The sequence below is a fragment of the Urocitellus parryii genome, chromosome 11, assembly GCF_045843805.1.
Source record: "Urocitellus parryii isolate mUroPar1 chromosome 11, mUroPar1.hap1, whole genome shotgun sequence".
Classification (NCBI taxonomy): Eukaryota; Metazoa; Chordata; class Mammalia; order Rodentia; family Sciuridae; genus Urocitellus; species Urocitellus parryii.
In genome coordinates, this window is record NC_135541.1 from 8,494,324 (window position 1) to 8,511,762 (window position 17,439).

Genomic DNA, 17,439 nt, shown 5'->3' on the forward strand with positions numbered 1-17,439 from the left:
CCACCGTGGTCATCCACATGAGAGGATGGATGCGTAGACCCGGATGACAGCAGTAGGCGTGACCTGAGGTAGTCCAGTTCTGGTGATGTTTCCAATGAAGTCAGAACTACCCTGTGGATCCGTTGTGGGATACAAGATAAACAGATGTCAAGAAAATGCCGAGGACTTTAACCTGAGTGCCTGGGAGGCTGTGGCTGCTGCGGGTTTGAGATGTCTGAGGACCTGCAGTGGGGTGTGGCTGGCAGGCAGCTGGGCTGGTGAGTCGGGAGCTTGGGTTACGGAGCTGGCTGGCTGGAGACACCCTTCAGGGGCTGTCAGTGCCTAACCTCGTGACACTGAAACACGGGTGGTGTGATCCTAAATAACCAGTCCAAGGCCTGAGCTCGGGGGTCCCTCAAAGTTGAGTGGTCAGAGATTGGCAGAGGGATCACCAAGGGGGTCCTCAACCACCGCCTGGCTCCGCCGTTTCCTGTTCTTGTCTTCTGAACCCTCTGACAGCCTTCAGACCAATAGTCCAGCCCCCACGTTGCTTAGGCCTGAGATGAGTGGACACGACCATCCCCAACGCTGGGAAGGAGTGTTGTTGGTTGGAAATTCCTAGTCTGGCATGTGGGGTAGAACTATGTGTCAGGCCAGGTTGGACAGCGATGAGCACATCGTCACCCTTGCTGTGATGGGGACCCAGCTCTCTCCACTAATGGCACTACACTGTAAACCTCAAATCGCAAAGGTAACTTCAGGGCCTCTGGTTTTAGTTGCCACCTACTGCATGGAATTGCTCTGACCAAGCTTCCAAATGCTCTCCTATTTTCCAGTTCCAGTGGCCCCCTTCTTGGTCTGGTCCACATTCATTGTCCACAGCAATCAGCCCTGTTCTTGATACCCTCCCGCCTTTTTACTAGAGCTTTATAGTTGTACATAGGAGCTGGGTTCATCTCGACAAGCTCAGACATGCATGGGAATCCATTTCAGTTCAGGATCCCCCCTTTTCCCGGTCCACTTCCCTCCCATCCTCTCCTCCCTCTCCCATTCTCCTTCCTCTCCTCCACCATATTTCCTTTTGCTTGTCTGTTAATTGATATTTATTTGATGGGTTCTTTACATTATCCTATCCTTCCCTCCCCCTTCCCTTTATTTTACTCCAGCTTCCACATATGAGAGAAAACACTGTACCTTTGAGTTTCTGAGTTTGGCTTATTCCTTTTAGCCTGAGAGTCTCCAAATCTATCCATTTACTGGCAGATGTCATAAAGTCATTCTTCTTAATGGCTGACTAATATTCCATTGTGTATATATATATATACCACAACCTCTTTGTCCATTCTTCTGTCCAAGGGCACCTAGGTTGGCTCCATGGCTTAGCTATTGTGAATTGTGCTGCTATACACATTGACGCAGTTGCATCAATGTCCTGTGCTGATTTTAAATCCTTTGGACATAGACTGAGGAGTAGAACAGCTGGGTCATACATGGTTCCATCCCTAGTTTTTTGAGGCATCTCCATCCTGCTTTCCAGAGCGGTTGCACTATTGGGCAATCCCACCAATAATCTGACCCCTTTATTGAACCCATCTTCCCTCAACTGGCTTGCACAACACGCTACTTTATTGGATGCCTTTCCAGCTCTGCTCACTCTTCTGCTAGCTCTTGCCTTCAGTCCTCCCTCCCTCTTCTTTTTAAATATTTTTTTTAGGTGGACACAATATCTTTATTTTATTTTTATGTGGTGCTGAGAATCAAACCCAGTGCCTCATGCATGCTAGGCGAGCATGCTACCACTTGAGCCACATCCCCAGCCCCATCTCTCTCTCTTGCCTGCATGCTAAAGGCTCGCTTTTCACCTCCCTGTAGTCTCTCCACCTTGGGCCCAGGAGTCCATGTGCTTTCACAGCTTCAAGAAGCATACGCTCCAGATGAGCAGAAGTTGGTTTGGTTCCTTGCTACACCACAGCCCCTGAAGCAGTGCCTGACGCGTAGCTAATGCACAATTCTCTCCCCTTTTACATATATATATATATATATATATATATATATATATATATATATAATCATCTTTCTAGTCCAGACCCTCCAGCAAGCAAGATCTCCTCATTATGGCAAAGTCCCACCTCCAATCTGATCTACAGTCTACCAATAAGACCTTAGGCACACGTCACCACCACATTCTAAAAAATGCTCCCGTGCTTTTGCACAAAACACCTTGGTGGGGAAGGGCTTCCGCACATGATCGGGGACCTACATCCCATGTGTCCACCCAGTGTGTTGGAGTGAAAAGGGCATGGCTCCAGACCAGACCCTGGCTGCCTCGGTTCCACTCCCAGCCCCTGTGTGGAGGAACCACTTCATGTTTCTGTGTCACTAGGTTCTTTTGATTGAAAAGAATAGGGACTCGGCAGGAAAGCATGCTGATTCCCTGCCCTGTATTGGGTGGGTGCTGAGGTTTAGATACACGGTGTCTCCCCAACCCTCGGGTGTTCCACCAGGAGTGAAGTGATGGACTTGGGAGGGCCTTGACCTAATCAGTGGGTTAATCCCCTGAACCGAGTGGGCAGCACTGTAGGCAGGTGATGGACTGTGACTGGAGGAGTGGGTCACTGGAGGCCCACCCTTGGGGTCTATGTCCTGTCCCTGGTGAGAGGAGCCCCTCGTCTGTGTGTGTGTGTGTCCTTGTGGTCATGTTCTGAGCTGCTCTCCTGCTCCACGCCCTTCGCCATGATGCTCTGCCTCACCTTGGGCCCAGGGCAACAGAGCTGCCGTCTGTGTGTGGACTGAGACCTCTGAAACTGTGAGCCCGAAATAAACGTTTCTTCCTCTATGTTGTTCTTTTGGTCACAGCAAAAAAAAAAACAAAAACCACTGACTAAAACATATGGACACGTGCAAAAAGAAGGGGCATAAATCCTGTAGGAGCTCCAAGCAGCTGTGAGCTCAGCCTCAAGGAACTGAGTTTTCTAAACAATGCTAGATTCTGGAGTTTCTGGACACCCGGATGGCTATCCTGGATAGTTTTCATCTGTCCCTCCGCGTCCACTCTCCACCCTTCCTCACCTCTCCTCTGATCCACGAAACTGAGCTGAATAGATCAAATCATCCAGGCTCCCTTGCTCAGGTAGAGTTTGCTCTTTCAGGCTGGGTTTGGCTGACAGAGGCACCGAGCAGTGAGCTGAGGCGAAGGAGAGCTGGCCGGGGGTGCCTATTCCTCTAGCTCCCGTCCTGCAAGGCTGCGCGCTGCCTGTGGCTGTGACTCTCTATCGACAGCCCTGGCTCCCACCGGATGGGCCTCCCCCACAGCCAGAGGTCTCACCGGGTTTCAGGATCCAATCCCTCCTCTTGCTTCTTTGGTCTGTTGGTGTCACGGGCTTCCTGTGATCGTTAACTCTCGGGTGCCTCACTGTCCCTTTGCTGTTCCTTTAACTTTGTGTTGCTCCTGGTAATAGTCCCTTCCATTCAACGGCTCTCCATCAATGCTCTTTTGAGGGTGCTATGTGCATCCAGCTGACACCTGACTAAGACACCCACAGGGGTGTTCATCGATGTTCAAAACCAGAGTGATGTGCTTCTCACTTTTCCTCCCTTGGTGGTTCATGTCGCCACCAAACAACAGACTTATTCTCCACTTCCTGACTTCTGCTTATTTATCACATCCACTCTGCTAATTTATAACTCATGACTTACCTGGCGCATAAACCTGCAAGCCCTGCCTGCCGCAGTGGCCTCTCTGTGTATTATCCCACCTGGCGATTCCCCCTCGTCTTTGTCCACCAGAGTTTCATGCGCCAGGCCACGGGTCCTCAGCGCTAACAGGTACCTGCCTGCCCCTCAAGCCCTTACCCATTCCTTGTTGCAGGGAGGTGGCTGTAGCAGGAGGAGCACTGTGGAGACCAATACCTACCTCACAGTTGTTATCAGCTCAGAAGTAAATAGAGGGTGTTCAGTGTTTATCCGCAATCACAGCAACTGCTCAGTAATTAGCAGCAATTATGCCAACGGTCACTTTTCACTTCCTAGTACCATCTCATTTACTCTCATTTACCTCCCTGTGAAGTAAGTAGGCAGGGCAGAAATTATCCCCATTTTACAGATGAAGAAATCAAGGTTCATCATCTTGCCTGAAGCTACAGAGTTAGGCAATGCTCAGAGCACAGCCAGAATGTGGTGTCTTGATTTATTCTGGGTCCTCTTTCATTTAGTGCACATGTCATCTTTAAAACTGATGGTCTCCCCATCAGCTCAATGGCAGGGTCTTTTGAAGGTATACTTTCTTTGGCCAATGGAAAATAAAGAATCTATTTTTAAATTATGAAATATTATAAACAGCAAAATCCAGAGTAATAGCAAAGCCCCCAGATACCCACCATCTAGCTCTAGCAAATCCCAACATTTCATCACATTTTCAATATCATTTTTTTTTTGAGAAATAAAAACTTGAGCATATTGTCCCTTGGGCACCCTTATCACATCAATTTCTTCCCTCTCTCCTTCCCAGAGGGACCACTCTCCTGAACTGAATGCATTTCATCTTGAAATAGGCACATTGCTTGCTGTTCTAATTCACAGGCACATATCCATAACCAAGGTAGAGCATCATCGGATTGTATTTTCAACTTTTGTATATGTGGAGTCAATCTCTGCAGCTTCCGTTCTCCACCCACATTCTGTTTCTGAGCCTTTCTGCACTGACATCACCAGGTGGCTGATGTAGAGGACGGGTCATGGGGACACCACGGTGTATTTATGCTTTTTCCTGTCAATTGGAATTGTAGGATGTTGAATCCAGGCTCATGGCACATGGGGTCATATTAAAAGAACTTCCTTGTTTCTAGAGAGCAGGATTTTGTCCCATAGGAAAAAATCAAATGAGCTTCTTTTTCTGCATATTTAAATATCTGGACTTGACCAGGAATTAGCATTTTCTTATAAGCTTGATGCTTCTAGAAAGAAAGTCTAAATTAATTGGATTTGTAATGATCCTCCACCCTACCCCTTTATTTTCTTTCAGGATGACCACCTAACCTGACCTCTTTTTTTATATGAAAATATTTGAATAAAACATATTTATTTATTTATTTTCCAAAGGATAGAAATGCCTCATCTACTTCCACAAAAATATATCTGGATCTAGTTAGTTATTTCTGTTAAAGATATAATCTAGTGAACTTTAATATCAGCATTTGTTTTTAAAAGTATGAGATGATTTATCAGAAGATGAGAGAGGTTTTATAATGTGTCAAAGAAAAAAGAATTTAAAGGTGTGGAAATTATTTCTTTTTTTTAATATTTATTTTTTAGTTCTCGGCGGACACAACATCTTTGTTGGTATGTGGTGCTGAGGATCGAACCCGGGCCGCACGCATGCTAGGCGAGCGCGTTACCGCTTGAGCCACATCCCCAGCCCCTGGAAATTATTTCTAAGAGAAATGCTTCTTGGTGACCAGAGTCCATGATATTCATGGGGAAGATGTCAAGACTGGAAGGATTTCATAGTTGTCACCTCCAAAATGACAAAGAAGAGCCAGGCACACAAAATTAAAATCAATGTTGTTTCCTCTTTGAAGCAAGAAGGAGCAGGCTTGGTGTGGATCAGGGTTTCTCCATATATTATTTTATAAGCCACTGTCAGAAAGCACCTGGAGTCAGCTCCACATTGAATGGTGGCCCCCAAAAGACACGTCCCAGTCCTCGCCCCTGCTCCCTGTGAGGGGGATCTTGTTTGGAGTAAGAGTCTTTGCAGATGTAATTGAATTAAGAATCTCAAGGCGAGATCATCCTGGATTAACTGGGGGGACCCTAAGTCCAAACGCAAGTGTTGGTGTAAGAAGAGGAGAAGACACACAGAGGAGAGGGCCACCCGCAGACCAGGACAGAGTGGATGTGACAGTGAGACCGTCACAAGCCAAGGAGCGCCTGGAGACCCCGAAGCTGGAAGATGCTGGAAGCCTCCCTTAGCACCTTCAGAGGGAGGTGGTCCTGCCCACACCTTGATTCAGACTTCCCGGACTAGGAGGGAACAGACGCGTGTTGTTTTAAGCCATCCAACGTGGGGTGGTGCGTTCGAGCTTCCCGAGGAAGTTAATGTGCCTTTTGAGCAACCCGTCTGCCCACCCAGCCCAGCCCAGATGGACAGCGGCACTGACCTCTACAGCTCTGACCTTCAGCCATTCATTCCCTCCATCCTCCCAAACAATGGCTTGGCAGCCACCGTGCTTCCTCTGTGACACACAGATGTCACCAGACCTTCCCGTGCTGTCATCCCAGGTTGTCGTTCATGTTGGAGGAATCCACGGTGAAAGAAATACGGCCTAGAACAACCGGCAGAGCCAACCCTGGCGTGATGAGTGGAACACAAAGACGGGCCAACGCTGTCAATCCTCCGCCTCCGCCTCCACCGTGACTCACACTGAACACCTTCCTTCTGTGGGGTGCCCTCTGTGGGGTCAGAAACGCTCTGAAGAGAGGAAAATCCCAGCGTCTACTCAGTGAGCGCCCCTTGAGTCCTCCTGTCAGCCAGGCACTGTCCCAGACGGGAGCTGCGAGGTGAGATTACTCCAGTAATTCATACAGCACTGCAGGAAGAGGAGTCACTGAGGTGTGTGGCTAAAGGAGAGGCCATCTGGGGTCTGGGAGCATCCGAGGGACATAACTTCAGGGAAGGCGCTGGCAAAATAAGGACCTCTTTGCCTCCTTCTTACCTCCCCTTTGTTCACTCCCGTCCTCCAGTTCCTAGGCTCTGCCCATTGCCAAGAGCTTGCCCTCCGCTTGCCAGTGGGTCCCCCTAATCGGGTGAAAACCTGGAGTAAAGGAGCTTGGGGTCAAGGGTGGGCAGACCTGGCTTGCAGCTCATGTACCCATCATATCCCAGTTCAGCCTGGCTCAGAAGACTGCTCCTGGAGCTAGTCGATGGTGCCTGTGGAAGTGTTTTAGAGACGGAAAGCAGGGCTCAGTAGCAATAGGGGTTTGGGCCCATTTGGGAACCATCATGTCCAGGTGCTGTGCTCGCTCTGTTCTCTGTGCACGGAGCTGCTAATCCCTACTGCAAGCCTGAGATGTGGATCCCTGTCCTTCTTCAGGTGTGGGAGCCGAGTGTGGGAGCAGCTGTGTTAGTGATGGGCGCCCAGGGGTGGAGAGGAGCTCAGCTCTCCGTGGCTCTTTCACTAGTTTCTATGCCTTGAATCCAAGGCATTGCAACTGCACAGGCTCCCTGCATGAATCACAGTGTCTAGTCTAGAGAAATGTATTCTCTTTTAAAATCCAAGAACCAAAGGAATATCACCAGTGGAGGAGGAATTTCAGGGTCTGGGGACAGGTGGTAAAAGATCTTCCGAACAGAGGCTCTGCCAGTCTCTGGGATTCCGGCAGGGAAGTGCTCCTTGCATACACTTTGATGACTATGTCACACACCTGTGACAGTCTCTGGCACTCCAATCCATTGCTGCCACCTCTCAAAGTCATGTTATGTCATTGCTATTGGGAATGGATATTCTGGGGACCATGGCAGGAGCCCCCAGGCCACCATCTCTGTGCATCACACCCAGAGCTCGTGTGTAAGAAGTCCACACATACCTTGTCGTTTAAGGTCAGGTGGAGTCTGGGGTCCCTCTGAGACCTTACCACTTTCTTTACTTGGGGGGTGTGGCTGGGATCCCTGGGGGAAAAGCCTGGCAAAGGAAAAGGAGGGGGAGGGGAGGAGGGAAGTTCTGAGCAGGGAGTTAGTTCACTTTGCATTTCTCTAGCCCAGTGCCTCACATCACAACAAAGTGCCCGTCCTGAGATGCCAAGGACAGCAGGGAGCCACACACACACCTCTGCCACAGGAGCCCTGGGCTGACCCAGGCAGGAGTGTGAGAGCCGATTCTACTGACCAAGGCATACTCCTGGCAGCATGATCTGGAGGAACACTCACTCCCCATGGAGTATTAGAGGGAACCATGTGAAACTGCCATTTTTATAGGAAACTTAGTCAAAAATGAATCCCGGGGCTGGGGATGTGGCTCAAGCGGTAGCATGCTCACCTGGCATGCGCGGGGCACTGGGTTCGATCCTCAGCACCATATAAAAATAAAATAAAATAAAGATGTTGAAAACTAAAAAATAAATATTAAAAAATTCTCTCTCTCTCAAAAAAAAAAAAAGAATCACAATTTCACGCTGTGCAATCCAATATATGTTTCCACATTGTAAATACATGGGCCTCTGAATATTCGCATATTGAATATTAAAAAGGCATCATTTCTTTCTTTCTTGAAGATACAAACTGAGAAGTCTCAAAATCTTCTTTATCCCAAAGAATCATTGTCTGTGCCCTCCACTGAGGCCGTTGCTCTAGGTGAAGTGTCGTGTGTGCTCTGACGTAAAGAGGGATATTTGCTCTGCGCCTGCAGAAGGGTTGGGATTGCAGAGGTCCATGAGGGGCTTCCTGAGGAGGACAGCAGGAGCAAATCCCAGAGGGGCAGGAGGACCGTGGGTTGAGGGGTGACGGCAGCTGCCTGTCAACGCACCCCAGGCCACCCACCCATCAACATGAACACAGTGAGGACCAGGCTTCTCCTTTAACCCTCTTCTGGAAACCCTTTTCGGGTGGGATAGACGGCCACTACATTTATTCTCCCCACAGCATGGCCTCTCATGTTCTTGGGCTGAGAACACAGACATGGGGGAAAGAATCTGCATCGAGGTGTGGTGGGTGCACATCCAAGTCCCCAGAACTACATATGTGACCTATTTGGAAAAAGAGTCTTTGTAGGTGTCATTAAATTAAGGATCTTGAGACGAGAAGATGGTCCTGGATTGCCCCCCTCTACTGTAAATCTAAATGTGTCCTTAGAAGAGAGAGAAGACAAGGAGACACAGACGGAGGAGGAGGTGACAGAGCCCAGCAGGCAGAGATGGACAGATGCAGCCACAAGCCAAGGAACACTGACAGGCAGCCGCTAGAACTTGGAGAGACAGGGAGCAGATCCTCCCTGAGAGCCGTGGGAGGTGGCACAGCCCTGGAACAACTAGAGTCCAGACTTCTGGTCTCAGATCTGTGAGAGACTAGATTTCTGACACTTGGGGCCACCCAGTTTGTAGTACCCTGTTACAGCAGCTGCCGAAAACAGTTCTCCAGGTAAATGCATCTCAGCTCCTGGGCCAGGATCATCTGCCTTTGTGGAATTCACCTAGACCTGGTGGGGCAAAGAGCCATCCAGCCATCCTGGGGAGGACCCACCAAATGCACCCCTCTTAGCATGATACCCAAGCCTCCGATTGTAACCTGCAGTCCCTCTCCACAGGCAAGGTATAACCAGTTATGGGGGAAATCTGCTCACCTCGTGGGGTTAGACCCGCCTCCGTGACCTGAGAGCTGCAATCAGCTCCCGTCCATCGCAGCCCACCATGAGGACTCAATCTGTGGCTTAGGAAGGACAACCTTGGTGAGCAACTAATTGGGAGGAAGCATGCAGCCTGGGGGGCCCAGGAGGAGATGGCACGGTGACAAGGCTCTAAATCACTGCCTGTGCCGCCCTCTAGCCACAGCCCGAGCCCCCCTTTGCGTCAATAAACCTGCGTCACCCTGGCTGGGGTCTCTTGTCTGCATCTGTGGATTTAGGCATCAGACCAAACCCACAGAGCCCTCTCAGTCCCGAACAGTCAGGCGAGCACACAAAGGTCCCCATTCACCCTCCTCGCTCATGAAGTTGTCCAGGCTGAGGGGAGCCACGCTAAAAGCCCTGCACAGATCACATCTGAGGGCATGTTCATCGTCTGGCCAAGACCAGGAGGCTCTTCCCCATGGCTTCTGGCCTGGAGGGTTTGGGTCCTGGTGCCTCTGTGTCCCGGGCACGCAGTGGAGGGATCACGGGGCTCAGAGGGCTTGGTGTTTTCTCGCTTGTGTTCTGTTTTGTTTTGCGGTGCAGGGGATGGAACCCAGGGTCTCCTGTGTGGTAGGCAAGTGCTCTGCTTACTGAGCTCTACCTGCAGCTTGGAACCTGGATGGGGGAGGCCGTCCTTGCACGTGATTTGAGTTACCTCCCTGGCTGGGTGAGAGGCGCTTAGGCACAGCTGTGTCAGAATTTTCCCCACCCTTCTCAGGTCTGAGGGCTCGTCTGTGCAGAGGCGTGTCTGGCCACTGCCCCAAAGACCCAGTCGTCACCCCTGACCTTGGGATGCTGCCCCCCTTCATCTTCCTTGGATGGGATTTTCCCCAGAATTTTTTGTTCCCCAATAAAAGTCCACTCCCTGGTGTGTTCTCTCTCTCTCTCTCTCTCTCTCTCTCTCTCTCTCTCTCTCTCTCTCTCTCTTCTCGCTAGCCTCTTCAGTAAACCTCGCTACCACAATAGGTGGCTAGAGGCTGGAGCTAGGAGGAGCCATCCTGGAGCTGGTTTAAAGGGAATTAGAGTCTTGTCTCTTTAATTCAAAACTCCCTAGCGGTTTCTCACGTCTGGAACCTTCATTCATGAAGCTGGCACCGGTCGCGGGCTAAAACTGGTATTTCTTATTGAATCAAATCAGTCCTCTGCGTTTAGAGGCCCAATGCCCGGCAGTTCTTGAAACCCAAACATCTCACTGTGATGGATACCTTGAGATGGACAGGCCATGGAGAGCAAAGGTCCTCTGTAGACAGAACCCCAGGTCCTTTAAACTTCCAGGATGGCTTTACAGTGACTGGAGAGAAGCCCGGCCGGTGGCAGCTGTGGCCCCAATTTAGGCAAGAAAGCCGAGGACCGTGGGGGCTGGGAGGAAATGGTCTCTGGTGTTCTTTCCTGTGTTAAAACTCCCGTTGGTTGACCTTGAGCTGCCGGAGCAATGGAGGCAGATGATGGGAATGAGACGATGCTAATAATCCGAGGGCCGGTTTCGGCCGCACGACTCCTTCTCCACCGGAAGCCATCTGCACCGGGAAAACCAAGGTGTGATGAGCTTTCAGATGGCTGCCATCTGGGTTTCTCTCTTCTGTCTCCCCTCCTTCCACTGATCGCAGCTGCTGCAATTCCCACCATGCCAGGCCTTGGCCAGGAGGCCTTCCACGCCCTCCTACGACCCAGGAGGTGGAGACCGTCACCCTCACCTCGCAGAAGAGACACTCAGTGTAGACGTCAAGCAGCTGTCCCGAAGGCACCCTGCCCCTGGGGAAGCTGAGATCTGAACCCAAACACGGCAGCTCTTAGCCTCGGCTCTGCGCTGCCTCCCCGTGGGCCCCCCGAAGCCTTCCCACACCCAGACGTGGTCAGGACCCCCTTTCGTGGAAGACAGCAGCAGCAGCACACCCTCCTCTTCCCAGCCGCCGTCACTGTTGTGCACCAACGATGGTCCACCATGGCTCCTTTCCCGTCCATTTCCCACACTGGGCTGTAGATGCCTGGCGGAGTTTCCCAGGACCTCGCAAACAGCAGGCTCTTTCCCTCTCAGTTCCCGAGGCTGGACGGCTGACAGCCCAGGGCCATGCTCTTTCTCTGGGGAGAGTCTCCCACCTGTTCCAGTCTCAGGGGCTCCGGGTGTCCCCTGGCCATGACTACCTCCCCGGCTTCAGCTGGTCTCCTCCTGGCCGCAGCCTAGACTTGAACATCTTCCAAAGGCCCTGGTGTTGAAGGCTCTCGAAGGGCTATTGGGACCCCAGCTCTCCCCCTCCCTCTCATTCCTACTGCCCTTAGGTGAGCAGATTTCCTGCGACAGGAGCTCCCTTGTTCCAGGCCAAATGACGGAGTCAACTGACCATGGACAGACGCCTCTGAAATCATGCCCCGAAACGAAACATTCCTCTGCATAAATAGGTTTTCTCTGTTATTTTGTAACCCTGACAGAAACTCCTCTCGAGATCCTTCACTTAATATTATCTTCTGGCCTGTAAGGAAATAGTCACAGGTTCCAGGGTTTAAGACATAGACATGTGGCGGAGGGAGGAGGTCCTGTTTAGCCAGTGTCAGTCATTTTTTATTGGTTTTTTTTAGTTATACATGACAGTAGAGTCCATTCTGATATAATTACACACGTATGGACTGTATCTTATTCTAATTAGGACCCCAGTCTTGTGGGTGTACACGATGGTGGGATTCACTGTGGTGTGTTCATACGTACATAGGAAAGTTATGTCAGATTCATTCCACTATCTTTCCTTTTTCTATGCCCCCTCCCTTCCCTTCATTCCCCTTTGTCTAATCCACTGAACCTCTACTCTTCCCTTCTCCACCTTATTATGTGTTACCTTCCACATATCAGTGGAAACATTCGACCTTTGGTTTTGGGGGATTGGCTTATTACACTTAGCATGATGGTCTCCAGATCCATCCATTTACTGACAAATGTCATAAAGTCATTCTTCTTAATGGCTGAGTAATATTTTATTATATATATACATGCCACATTGTTTTATTCATTCATCTGTTGAAGGCACCTCATTTGACTCCATGGCTTAGCTATGGTGAATTGTGCTGCTATAAACATTGATGTGGCTGCCTCACTATAGTATGCTGATTATAAGTCCTTTGGGTATAAGCTGAGGAGTGGGAAAACTAGGTCAAATGGTGGTTCCATTTCAGGTTTTCTGAGGAATCTCCATACTGCTTTCCAGAGTGGTTGCACCAATTTGCAGTCCCATGAGTAATGTATGAGTGTACCTTTTCCCCCACATCCTCAACATTTATTGTTACTTGTATTCTTGCTAATTGCCATTCTGTCTGGAGTGAGATGAAATCTCAGTGTGGTTTTAATTTGCATTTCTATAATTTCTATAGATGTGGAACATTTTTTCATATATTTGTTGATCTTTTGTATTTCTTCTTTTGAGAAGTGTCTGTTCAGTTCCTTTGCCCATTTATTGATGGCCCAGGATAACTCTTAAAGAACAGGAACTGTGAGTCTCATTGCTACGGAACCCAATGAGAGTGGGACCCCTGGGGTGCTCAGTTCCCACAGCGCATTCCTACGAGCCTGGCAGAGACCTTGGCTCTCTCTATGGGAAGGGTAGTGTGTTGGCCTGTTTTCTGAAGCTATAACTAAACGTCACAGACTGAGTCATTTATAAAGAATAGAGGCTCCCTTGGTTCATGGTTCTGGAGCCTGGGAAGTTCATGCACATGGTGCTGGACTCTGCTCAGCATCTGGTGAGGGCCTCCTGCCAGGTCGCGACATGGTGGGTACTGGATGGTGAGACAGAGCAGGAGTGTCAGGGAGATCATGCCTTTATACCAAAGCCACTCCAGCGATAGCCCATCATGAGGGCAGAGTCCTCACGGTCCAGCCACCCTGCAGGATCCCACCTCTCAGCACTGCTGTGTTGGGGACCAAATCTCCAGCACTTGATCTTTGGAGGACACATTCAAATCGCAGCAGTTAGACCCACAGCTTATATGGAATTCTCTTTTTTGCCCTTTTGGTACCATTATCACCGTTCCCCAGAGCTGGATCTCCTGTGGCGAATTCTACGTGGCAGTGAACTGGGGGAACATTCCCTTCCAGGTCTCACTTCTTGCTGATCTCCATGAGCCAGTGTGCACGGTGTAGGCTGCAGATTCCCGAGAGAAAGAGTCGGTCAGCTGCTCATCCGCTGGGCTCACTGGCCAGCAACCCAGGAAGTGGGGTTCACATGTCTTCTTAACCGGCTTCATCCAGCAAGCTTTTCAGGACTTACCTGGTTTGGGTGCCTGGCAAGGCTGAGCTGCTGGCTTGCAGATCGGATATGCAGTTGGAATGCTTTGAGCCCCTGTGCCTGACCGGGGCATGGAGCCCTCCCCACACTCCCCCTGCCCTCCAATGACGACACCTTCCAAATGCACACAGGCCTCTGGGCTCTTCCTCTCCCCCAACGCCCTTCAGCAGAACCCTCCAGTCTGATCCATCTTCTCTGAAGCTATTAATGAGCCTGGTTTGCTAGGAAGTCCACTGTGAAGATTTGTCCCGAAGTGAGAACTCAGGACATGAGCTGGGCTACCACCCGAGTGTAGACAGTACTCAGGTTTCTTGTGGCTCTGAGCAGTTGGGGACAGAGAAGCACAGAGCAGAGGATCAGCATCCATGAGGAAAGGTCACAACAGAGAGAATGAATAAAGGTTCTATTCATGGCTTTGTGAACTTCAGGTATGAGCCACTCGCAAATAGCTCATGTCATGCTAGTGATGAGCTCTACCAGAGAAACACCATCCAGTGTGGAGTTTCATGCAGAAGAAAGTCAATAAGAGTGACAAGGTAGTCAGTGAGCACTTTGATGGCTTCAGAAAAATTTAAATTATATTAAACATCACAGGCATACAGTGGAATTTTATTTCAAGTGGTCATTTGAGAAAATATAATTTTGCATTCAAACACTACCGTTTGGGGAGGCATCTCAGAACCTCTGGTTGGTACATAATCAGTTCTGGCACAACAATGAAGCTTGGATGTAGTATTCTGGGCTTTCCAGCTAACAGTTTTATATATGGGCTATACCACCTCATTATTAGAGAAGAAAAGTAAAGCCTTGATCTGAACCCTGAAAATCAAGGTGTACATTGCAGAGGAGAGGGACACAAGCTCAGGATACTCACTCTATTTAGGATGAAGCAAGTGAGACTGTATTTTCAGTATTTTTAATTTGTCATCATTCACCATGTCCCCTGAAAAGTGATAACTGCATTTAAATAATTTTAGGTGGAAAGAAATAAAATCTGGATTTTTTTTTTTTTAGAATCTGGATTTTATATGCTCACAGATCAGAAATGAGAAGTTCTCTTTAAAATATCATCCATCGTAAAGTGGCCCAACTGTGGATGCCTACTTTGTAGCATGTGCCACATGCATGTGATTGACCCTAGAAGTGAATCAACATCCAATTGTCTATGGTAGAGACTTCCTACCAGCTCATAGGATCAGCTTGTGTATCGCAGCAATATCAAATTGCCAAAAAAGTTTCTCCATGTTAACGTGCAATTGCCCAGTTTCTGTTCTTGAATCAGTCACACACAGTTCTGGGAGAAGCACCAGTCTATGAAGGGATCTAGTTCAACCTCCTCTTTTCACAGATTTAGTCATTCAACTATTCATTTATTCAACTAAGAGCAGCTGAGCACAGAGCTCAGCTAGACGCATTCCTAAATAGGGGAGACAGAGCAGCAAACACTTCAGATATGGTCTTTAGCCTCATTGTTGTGAAATGAAGTGTGGGAGGGGGGGAGTGAGAAGTTCCCAGGTTGAGGAACCTGTAAGAGCAAAGGCCCTGAGAGAGGAAAGGATTTGGAGCACTTCAGAAATAAAAGATGGCCACTGTGGAGAGGAGGGTATTGGGGTGGGGGTGGGGGTGGGGTGGGAGAGAGTGGACTGGGAGGCAAGGGCCAGATCACATTGGAAAGAACTTTAGGTTTTATTCTATGAGCTGTAGGAAGCTATGGGAGGGTTTGTGTCAGGAGAGTGAGTTGGATGAGAGGGAAAGAGGCTGAGTCCAATTAAGTTGAAGAAGTCCTTGGGGATGGCCCAATGAGATCCACACTCCAAAACAGCAGTCGTGGAAATGAAGAACTATGGTTTTGGAAGCTGGTTCACAAAACATATTGCAGTTTCCATCTCACTTTTGCTCTGGGCTCACTTGCCAGAGGGGAAGTTAGCCACCATGTTGCAAGGATGCTCAAGCAACCCCACGGAGAAGTCCGTGTGATAAAGAACGAGGGCTTTCTGGGGACCATCAGCACTGACCAGCAGGTTGTGTGAATGGACCACCTGGGAGAGCATTGTGTGGCCCCAGTCAAGCCTTCAGTTGGACACAGCACAGGATGGAGTCTTGTCTCGAGAGCACCTGATCTCCTGAAAGTAAAAACCACCCAGCTAAGCCGCTCTGGTGTTCCTGATCCACCAGAAGCTATGACGTAAGGGCTTACTGTTCGTCTAAGATGCTAAATCTTTTCAAGCAATTTGCCATGCAGTGACACAACCAATACAGGAAACAGTTTGGGAATCTTGAAGTCTAAAGTTTGTTGATGCAGCTTGGAGCATAATGAAATCCAAAAAGGGATGTTTGCTGATACATGAAGGTCAAGGTGAAGCATAACTTCTGGAACAGTGAGCCAAGCCCAGCCCTTGTCAGTGAGTCCAGAGAGTGGGAAGATGCATTAGGAGAAGACTGTCACACCAAAGACTTGGGCCAGCTCATATGGACGATTCCTCACTCTAAGCAACATTTGAAAAGAGAGTAGTTAACTCTTCCTGAAGGAAGGCAGGAGAGCTCTGAAGTATACCTCATCTATACATTCAATATCACTATATCGTATATCATAGACATATAACAGCCAGCTACTACAGAACACTGTGGTGAGTGTTGGAAATCTAGCAGTAAACAGTACAAACTTGGCTCCTAACTGTATAGATATTTCTGTCATGGAGATGAGGAGGCAGACAATGATTAAATAATCACGCTAACAAGTAGGTAGTGCCAGTGGCTATGTACGTTGAAAGAGCAAAAGATAAAAACACCTGATGATAGTATCTTAAAGTGTTTGTGTTGCTATAACAAACCACGTGATTCTGGGTAATTTATAATGAACAGGAGCTTATTTTCACACAGTTCTGGAAGTTGAGAAGTCCAAGATTGAAGCACTGACAGATTCACTGTCTGGTAAAGGGCTTATTCTCTGCTTCCAAGATGGCACTTGGAAGGTATTGTGTCCATGTGGCTGTGTCCTTACATGGTGGAAGGTAGAAGGGCAAAAGGACACTGTGGCCTCACATAGAAGAAGAGATGGAAGGTCCAGGAAGCTCTCTGGAGACTCCTTTCACAAGGGTGGAGACTGCATGACTTATTTACTTTCTCCAGGTCCCACCTCTTAATACCATCACCTGGGATTTAAACATTCAAACCCCAGAAGGAACATGAAAACTCAGATGGGGGAGGCCTTCCTTCACTGAAGAAAGGTTCTCAGGCAGGAAACTAAGGAAGACCAATGTGGTTGGGGTATAAAGACCATTGGGAGAGGAGCAGGAGAGGGGTCTGGGTTGGTCAGTCGGGCCAGGCCCAGCCTCCTGGGCGAGTTAGGGATTTGGGTCTTTATCCGAGGAACGCCTAATGGTCCTGCTTCTAATGGCAAGCTAATTCCTCTGTCATTGATCCCCCAATTTGTTCTCGAGTGTTTTTCCTAACGAGGTAACACATGTCAACGAGAGGACTGCGGCCCGATGACAGTAGAAGCTGGTCCTGAGGATGTCCATTTGCCTTTGGCTGCAGATCAGCGTGGGCTCCGGGACTTACCCACACCACACACGGCTCCTCCAGCAATAACACCGCCAGGAGGCCAAGAGAAGCAATCTGTGGCCTGGTTCTGGGGTTGAGCTTTGGATGGAACGCAGTCCATCTATTCCTAATCCAAAGAGGCTACTTTAGAATAAAGCTTAGTGTCTCCAGCCCTGAAGGTGGCCTCAAGAACCTGAACAAATATTTGCGTGTGTCCACCTTCCTAAATTTGTCAAATGATTCTTCGCATAACCTGTGGTTGATGCTAATTT